The sequence below is a fragment of the Metopolophium dirhodum genome, chromosome 1 (genome assembly GCF_019925205.1).
Source record: "Metopolophium dirhodum isolate CAU chromosome 1, ASM1992520v1, whole genome shotgun sequence".
NCBI classification, from domain to species: Eukaryota; Metazoa; Arthropoda; class Insecta; order Hemiptera; family Aphididae; genus Metopolophium; species Metopolophium dirhodum.
This window is the reverse complement of record NC_083560.1, coordinates 74,120,002-74,130,048: the sequence shown is the minus strand read 5'-3', so window position 1 is coordinate 74,130,048 and position 10,047 is coordinate 74,120,002. Positions and strand designations below refer to the sequence as shown.

The 10,047-nt window shown below is 29.3% G+C and overlaps 1 pseudogene; it reads left to right on the top strand.

Moving 5' to 3' along the window:
• Positions 1-5,198: 5,198 nt before the first annotated feature.
• LOC132941452 (ring canal kelch homolog) lies at positions 5,199-8,262 on the top strand (annotated as a pseudogene).
• The last annotated feature ends 1,785 nt before the right edge of the window (positions 8,263-10,047 follow it).

Sequence of the window (10,047 nt, the reverse complement as noted above, 5' to 3'; positions counted from 1 at the left end):
AAAAGCGAGAAAGTGTGAGCGGCACATCTGTCATCCACAGATATTTGGGTTTTATACTTTTATGCGGAACTTACTTATGACTTAAGTTATGAGTTACGAGGAATCTATTGTATTACATTTTCAAGCCATAACCACAAAATGTCATACATTTTTAACTTCTTAGAAAATAGTTTGTATGATTTCGTGAACTTAACAAATTCTTCCAAAAACTTCATTCGCTCATAAAAAGTAATTTTTACTTTAAATTCTAGTATTAAAAAAATATGAGGAATATTGTTTTAAATTTTCAAGCTTTTTAACTGAAAATACATCGTAGGTATTATACTTTTCTCGACATAATATGTAGAAAAAATAACGGTGTGTACATACATATTTTGTGAATGTACTTGCCTTAGTGAATTTTGATTTCCATTTAACCTCCAAATTGTTTTATTTTCAATACGTCCGGCCTGTTTACTTTCCTCTATGATTCGTGATATATTGTTAATTAATGTAAAGACACTGACATAGTGACATTAAAAAACAAAACAACTTAATAAGGAATAGGTAGACACTACTAAAAATATCACAACTAAAATAGCACTAAATAATTGTATCTATACTAAAATTCAGTTCAACACGACGATTATATCTTATTATCTTTTTTATCTAATGTAATACCAATAACTATTTCTGCTGCGGTGATAAAAACCTGTGGATATTCTTTCAAATATAGTAATAATCTTAGTTTAAATTTAATATAATATTATACTACGTTAATCTATTATGTAGGCAGTTGCCGTGCGATCGAAGCCGTACGCGCTGTATAGTCGCTTGCCAAAATGCCTGAGCGGAAACTACTAACTCCAATTAATATAATATAAGGTAAATACACTGTCTTCTATTATAATATGAATATTTGATATCAAAATTTTGGCAAGTACAAAGCAATACTTTGTTATTAATATATGTTTGTAACAATTTCTTATTAAAATTAATTATTTATATACAATATACATACCACTGAACAAATTTCCCTTATACGCAGTAGCTATTATCATTCCAATTATTTCAATAGGTAAAACTATCTGAAAAAAAAATAATATGACATATGTAAATAGACTATAGTACCTAATCATAAAAACAACCGCACTCTATTAAGTTATGAATAATGTTGGATCATGAACATGTCTTTTGATTTGCAAGGAATTAAAAATTTTTTTTTGTTCAGCGTTATATTATATTTATATGTAGGTACTTCTGTATTCATAATATACCATAGCAATGAGCAGGGCTAGGATTTATATGCAAAAGCATGTTTTTTTTGCGACTTCTGATTATTGATTTTGTCAGTTATGTCCACGAATCACATGATGAGATAAATGGTGGTATTTTTATTTTGCATGTTTTTGCATATTTTGGATGAAATGCATATTATTGCATATATTGAATAAAATGAATATTATTGCATATTTCGATTATAAGAATGCAAAAATGCATGTTTTATAGTAAATTTCATAATATTTGGTTTTTTTGTCAAACATAAATTTTATTTTTATAAATACAATCCTATGGTACAACAATAGGTATGCGATAAATTTGACATTCATTTTCGAAAATTTGAAAATATATGTGATCGTAGTGAAATGTAGTCATGGAACACTCGTAGTGAATGTGAATTATAAATTTTATTTCTAAATTATTTTTTTTTCTCAATTATATTATATTAAGGCGCCCGATGCCGATGCCATTTTGTCCTCAAACATACATTCTGTGGGAATAATGATACCACCTTATAGAATCAACCAAATTTCATAATTTTTTTTTTAATTGCTAGAGAGAAATATTCTACAGCCCGCATCGATCTCTGTTTTTCAATATTTCATTCTCAAACTTTATAATATGTCTAAAAAAATACAAGATAAAAAGCATTTTTTTACAAATTTTTTAATACAATTATTTGAAATAAAATACAAAATCAGAGATCGATGTGGGCTGTAGGAAGTCTTCTTCTTTCAGATAAAAAAATAGTCATCAAAATCCGACAATTCTACAAAGTTTCAGCGTTATTCCCGTAAAGTCGTTTTTTTCGATATAATACACCCTATCAACTCCCTCCCCCTAAATAGGTATCGGGCAGTAGATTAGTGTAAAAGTCTTATAATTGAAGTGACAACTAAAATATAAAATTTAATTTTTAAATTTTATAGAATTGTGAAAAATTTGAAAAACTGGCAACTAAGGGTCACTCTAAAGACAAACAGCTAATCACTGATGTATTTCAATAAAAAAATATTTTTTTTCTAACTATATTTTTGTGTTTATCTTATAAAAATTTAAATGCATATTTTGGTAAATAAAATGCATATTTTACCGTTTTTTATTGCATACAAATCCTAGCCCTAGCAATGAGTTATGCCACCCTTGCACCGATAAGAGATGACATAATCAGCTGCAACAAAAAGTGGTATAGCCATTGGTATACCTATATTATACGCGTCAGGGCTGCTTACGGGCGGCTTTCATTTGGGTGAATAACTCAAAATTTCATTTCGTTTGGGCGAATTAATACATATCATTTGGGTGAAATTTACACGGGCCCCTAATATATATAATACTTCATTTGGGCGATCTTATATACAAGGTGTAAAAGAATGAACCAACAAAAAAAAATTTATGCTAGTTAAACGTATGACAAAAATTGTGGAAATTATATGGATAATAAATAATTTAAGAAGTATACTTATGTCAGGAAATTCTCAAAAATAATATACCCGTTAAATAAAGTTACTACGTTTTAAATTAATTTACTTTAAAAAATATTGATATTAAAAAAAATTCTATTAAATAAACTTCTGAACTTGGATAAATGTTTTAACCATGAAAATTGTTCTTATAATCGGATTAACGAATTGGCTATTTTCAAACAATTTTTATTTTTGTTTTCAGTTTCAAGAAATATAAATGAAAACAATTTTAAAATAATGATTATAACAAAAGTTATTGCATTAGTCAGTTCTTTCTGTTACATCCTATACATAATTTAGGAAAAATGTATATGGACACCTAATAATATGTCCAATACATTTTAATTTCCGTTTTAGTGCGTACCTAATCAATATTATAAAAGTTGTTATTTCTCTATATAATACGAGTATATACTTACATATTATGATATTATAATAATAATATAATATACTACTATATAATATATATTGTATAGGTACTTAATTACTAAGCTCAAGACATGTTATATATAGGTACCTATATACAACAAACATAAATATAAATTTTCCCAAATTATCACTTAATATCTCGCCCAGATGATTTATGCTCTACTTAGGTAAAATTTGGGTCATTCGCCCAAATGAATGACGCCCCTGTTTACCTATCGGTCTTGTCGACAATTCTGTTTAGTAACCAACTTATTCGAGTTATGTAGTGTATAAATTAAAATTTAAAGTGTTACCTAACATAGTATATGTTATTAATTTAACTTAAAAAAGTGTATTATTTTCTAAATAATTAATTAAAACTATCAAACAATATTTGACAATCACCTACTGCAGAAAACGGTTCAACAAATTGTCGTCTTTCAGATACAACCAAATACAACACAGTATAAAATATAACAGAACATCACAGTCCAAAAACAGTGGTGTTCATGACACCGGTTTAAGTATCTCTTTTTATTTTTTTGTGTCATCGACGACGCTGCCGGAACTGCTTTTGTATTACATCGATATTTAAGTATCTACCTACTTCAATTTTAACACCATTTTTTCCAGTTTTCCTAATAATTAAAAATAATTGGGATTTCTTATTTTTGACTTAGGTACTTTAATTAAGTTTTTCTACTTACAATATTTATAATACCGATCACCCTACAACGTTTACATGCCGTCTGTGATTCGATCGTCTGCCCTGTCTGTTGCATATTTAATAATTTATATTATATTACGTAATTTTATGTATTGTTAAACGTTTTGAATTTAAATTTTATCACTTTTGACTAATGAAGTTATATATTACATTGACCAAAGATATGTCTAAACTTTGATAAATAGGTACTTACTGAGTCTGGTGTCTACAAACAATAATTATATTAAAACACTTAACTCACATGCATGTATACACGTTGCGTAGTTAGGTGCTATTAACAGTAAACAGCTGTATCGTTGCTATTGTCTATTGTTATAGTCATTGGTCGTCATTGTAAGAAAATCAACTATTTTACTAACCGATGATCAAATTTAATAAATATTATAGGTACCTATACGACTATACCTATCAATAGTTTTAAATTCATAACTTTCAATAAATAAACTCATCGGTGTCCGTAGATCAATGGAAGCTAGGTTAGATTTTGTTATTTTTTGGTTTATGAATTTTATTAGGCAATCTAGAAGCAGAATTTGTCTATTTAAGTGTCTATTTAGGTATCAATTTTGCTATCTTGTATACTGCAGTTGATTGACTAATGAATCACCGATGCAGTGATAACAGTAACAGTGACAGGGGTGGGCCAGGGTAGGCCCGGACCCACCTTAAAAATGCTCGGGCCCCCCGGTGGCCCACCCCTAAAAATTAAATTTAATCATATTAGAATAATGTTATTAATAATTTTGTTGAAAATTTCATCACTATTGTTTATATATATATATGAATATATAAAGTCAACAATTTGGCCCTACCTAAAAAATTTGGGCCTCAGCCTGGCGCACTTGGTACTAAAATTTTGGCGACGCCACTGAGTGATACTATATTTATTAACTACCTAAATTAAAATATCAGAAATATTACGCAGGTTATACTTTTGTAAAGATTGTGTGAATAATAAAAACGAATGTTTTCCAATTTACAAATAAAATGTTTGAACTCCAATGAGCAAAAATATAATAAATAATCCAGACGGGCCGCCGTGACTACCACCTATGCCGTATTTCCGAAATTAAATACGTAAATCCCATTTAATAATTTCGATAAGAACATCTAATTTGCTTGTTATTTATTTCAACAATTATTTATATTTAAAACAACTTAGTAATTTTTTAACAACAGTAAAATATTTATATTTTATAGGAATTATTTTCTTGTTCCTTACTCCTTATGAACTTAAATTAAGTATTCAGTTTCAACACTATCATGATTCAAAAATTAATAATCATTTTTAACTTTTCTTCAAAGGTGTGAATATGTTAAATATGTCGGTAAACGAAATGGATGTCTTACAGACTTCATTATGTGGAAGTGATTTAAAGCAACTTCTGAAATCCAATGCATCTGAACAAAGTTTTTTAAAACAGACACATTTTAGAAATAGCTATCACTTTGTCAGATTACTTGAAGACTTACAATCTTTACGCGAGTATGTTGAGAGTGATTTTAGTTGCTTGCTAAACAAATATCAGTTAAAATTTTTGATTTTAGAAATGAAGTTTTATGTGATATTAGATTGGAAACAGATGATGGTACTATAGTATTTGGAAATGTAAATAGTGCATGTCAAAGGTCAAATTGTATTGATATCAAAGCATTTGCCGACTTTCATAACTGTACAAAATTGATGTCAAGTTCTGAGCATTTATTAATAAACCGTTTTTTTTATGATAATACATCACCTAATTCTTTATATCTGTTGGTATATATTATATAAATACTATGATCATTATTTTCAGAGAAGTGGTTAAAGGTGACAAGTTCCTATATTTATCTTCTGAAAAAGTGATTCGGCTTATCTCCTGTAGTGATCTTTCTGTTCCATTTGAAGAAAAAAGTAAGGTAACCAAAATTTTTAATTGTTGAATTAAAAACCAACTTACCCAACATGTAAAATGTAAATATATTAAATTATAATCATACTAGATGTTCCGCAAACTTGCGTCAGTGTACATTGCTTTGTAGACTAATTTTACTAAGATGTACAATTCGCTTGTGGGGGATTCAATACAGCACTTTGTATACATCGAAAGTGGTTCAAACTACTCTCTAAACCGTTTACATGTTAATTAATGCCCATAGATTTATCCCATCTTAATCTCTTTTAAAGATTTTTAACACAGTAATTTTGATGGTTTTGACCAAGTATAAAATAAAGATCTAAAATTATATTCAATTATGATAAACATTTTAGTTTTTACAACCAATAACACCCCTATAATAAACAAAAATGTATATTTTGTCTGTGTTCTATAAAAAAAAAAACTATTAAATTTGCCTATAGATCTTTAGAATAGTGTACCTTTCTGATAGTATTTTTTTTTTTTTTTTTTAATGGGCTAAGTAGTTCCAGAGATTACCCCGAACAAACAAACAAAAAACAAGTTTTCTTCTTTATAATATTATATAGATGTACAGTGACAGTTTGAAGGGAGTATATTGAAGTTACTTGTTCTATAAAAAGAAAATAAGAAATGGGTGAATACTGTCTAGGTAGCTGATAAGCCAAATTAATTTTTTTAATACCAGCATAACAAAAACCTCATTAATTTGGACCCTAATAGACTGAACTTTGCTAAATCTGGACAGTCAATTAATAAAACGTAAACGCGTAGTTTGAGCCACTGACTAAAATAAACATGAAAACGAGTTCTATGCATGTGATCGCAATTATTTCTACAATAACACAATATTGTCATTCACGTAATCATGTTATCCAATTGTTAATTATATAATACATATTCTTAAATCTATAATGCATACACGTTTTTTGGTTATTTTGTTTAATTTGGACTTTCATTAGTTCAGACAACTAGAGCCCCAATTAGTCTGGATTATTGAGGTTCTGCTGTAGCTATTGATAGTTGAGTATTGAAGAATCTAATCTCTATTCACTACATAGCCACAAAGGTGTATGCCAGTCAGAGCCTCGTGCATTTGTAGGACACATTAAAGGGACATCTTAAAAAAATGTATACCCTGAATCCTCGCTTAAAACAAATGACCCCAGACCTCTCCATCTTAAAGCCAGCTCTGTATGTAGTATGTAATGTATATTACTCATGCAACTAATCACAGTAAACAATGGTATGTAGCTATTGAATAACAAATTTCATTAAACTACCTACAACTATTACTATTAGTAAATAATATTAATGCTACTAATATAGAAATAATATAATTTTATCAAAATATTGAAAATAAAATTTTAAATTAGATTTATTTGGTACTTTAAAAATATAATTATTATTTCTTAGCTTGCTATAAAAAGGGGGAACCCAAGATCTATTAGAGATCCTGAGGATGGAATAACAAATAAATGAGTCTGGGACAAAAAAAATAAAAATGTCTTATATGTAATTGTGTAAGTTTTGTTGTATTTTAATTTAATTGCATTTATGTCTTGTTTAGGTCTTTGAATGTGTTATTAATTGGGTAAAATATGATTTGAATTCAAGAAAAGATTTTTTGCCAGAATTAATGGAACATGTACGTTTGCCATTAATAGCATCAAATCTAGATGCATTAAAAGATATAGCTGAAGAATCTCTTCTTAAAAATAATCCTAAATGTAAATGTTATTTTTGAAAATATGTCTTCATTATAAATGTATGTGTTTTATTTATTTATTATTATTATTTATTTAGGTAAGAAATTTATATTAGAAGCTTTAAATTTTCATCTACAAAAGTCAGCTTAGCATTTCGTCATTTCTGATTCGATTTGGTATAAGCCTGACCCTAACCTTATAAGTTTGGTGGTTTAAAAAAAGTATGATCCTGTTTTAATTAATTTATCATCATAATTATTTTATTCATTTAATTCTATCATGTTATTCTAATGTTCAATTGGTCTGATACATTGCCAAAGTGTTGTACAGAATGGTATGATTCAGCAACCACGGAGGAGTGCACCAGACATGAATGATTGTCGTAGAAAAGCTGGTGTAGGTGTCATAAGAGATCAATTTGTTTTTGTTATGGGAGGCGTGAATAGCTTAAGTTCTCAATCTATCAGTATGCTTGATGTATCTTCACACTTGCAATGTTGGATATCAATGGTCAACATGTTTGTTAGTCGAGCCTATTTAGGAGTTGGTGTATTAACTATTAGATGATTCTATATATACAGTAAGTTATACCAATATTTTACTTATTTTATATTATATTATAAAATATAAATATAATATAATATATTAAATTCTAGGTTGGTGGATTTGATGGTTTTGTTCCAGTAAATAATGCAGAGTTTTTTGATATCAGTATTCAAAAATGAAGAATGGTAGCTAGTATGACTACTAATATAAGTATTTTGGGTGTTTGTGTACTCCATGAACGTTTATAAGTGGTGAATAAATATTTTTATTTTAAATTTGTACTTTATATATTTAATTTAATCTAATTGTGATAGTTTAAAGTCTGTCGAAAGTTATGAACCCTCACTTGACACATGAGCATTAGTTGCAGAGCTATCTGTATGTCACAATAGTTTTAGTATTGGGGTCATGGATGGAGTTATAATGTATGCTATTGGCGGTATTGATGGATTTCAGAATCTTAAAAGTGTTGAGGCATATAGACCAAGTGATGGAGTATGGTGTTTTATTGCTGATATGCATTTATGTGAAAAGAATTTTGGTGACTATAATAATACATTTTTGAAAATAATCTGAAAAAATATTGAGCTTAAATAATATTATTATGTAGGAGTAGTCACACTAGATGCTTTTTATATGTTATTGGCGGTGAATCTGAAGAATCGGCTGTTGATACTATAGAAGTGTACAAACACAAAACCAATACCTGGTCCATAATGAATGTCAATTGTCATGAAACGACCATGATGTCGCTTACGCTAAAGTTTATAGTGGAGTAGTCGTTAATAGGCCACCACATTTCATAACTTATTAACATATTATTGTATTATAATATCAATGTATTATAATATGTATTACAAAAATCTTGTATTTTCCATTTATTATTTGTTTAAGTCCTGGAGATCAACATATGATCCAAAGTACCAACTAGAATTCTTACTAATAAAGATATTGAAGTTATCAAGATTAAAGCTTTTCTACTGCTCCAAAAGGTGATGTCACTCACAAACAAAAAGATGACTTAGCGATAAAAATTAAATACTATACATTTTTACTACAATATTATATTATATTATGTAACTAATTTTAAAATTTTTGGGATTTCGACTAATTTAGTCTAAATTTGAACTATACATAGTGTATAAAAAAATAGCCTATTAAAAAATTAAGTCAATGTATCTTTAATATTTTTAATTCACTATATTATGTACAGACTTTAAAGCTTAACTATTAATGTAGTAATGATAAAAAAAAGCTATACTTAAATGTATTGATTCATGAATAATATTAGTAAAATATTAAACAGTAGCCAGTAGGTAGGTACTTAATATAACACAAATCATCTCGAAAAACAGTACTTCAATTGTCAATTTGTTTTTTATTTCATGAAAAAAAATTATATTTTAATAATTATATAATTAATTTCAGTGACTACTGCAAGCTAAGATTTTTTTTTAAACTAACATACCTATTCATACCTTGTTATGGATTAGCATTTATAACCAATTTAATATGTTATTGTAGATTGTTTTAGGTAAGTTTTAAATTGGTCGGCAGAGTTCTACCCCCACCTCCACGCGGTGCCGACTGGAAACGGAATTCCGGTTCCGGCCAACGGGGGGCACAGAAGGCAAACTGTATAAAACCGAACACCGGCGGGTCAACGCCAGTGACCAGAGAGGGCCAACATCGCCCTCTAACCACCGACAACAGTCCGAAGGCTCGATGCGAAGACAACCGGGAAGCGGGGACCAAACGGTCAGACCACCCAGCGCCTCAGTACCATCATCCGAAACTGTCCCACAGCGGCAGGCGTGCCCCGGGACATTAGTAGGACACCCACAGCACGGCTTGGTCACCGTCCGGGTGATCGCGATATTAATGTGAAAGGGCGCTCGGGCCGAACGCCTCAAGTCTCTTGCCGACCGGGCACTCAACGCACCGAGCAGCATGCAGCAATACTAGACACGGAGGAAACAGAAGGAAAACTGTATAAAACCCAAACACCGGCAGTCATCAACCGACCACACAAG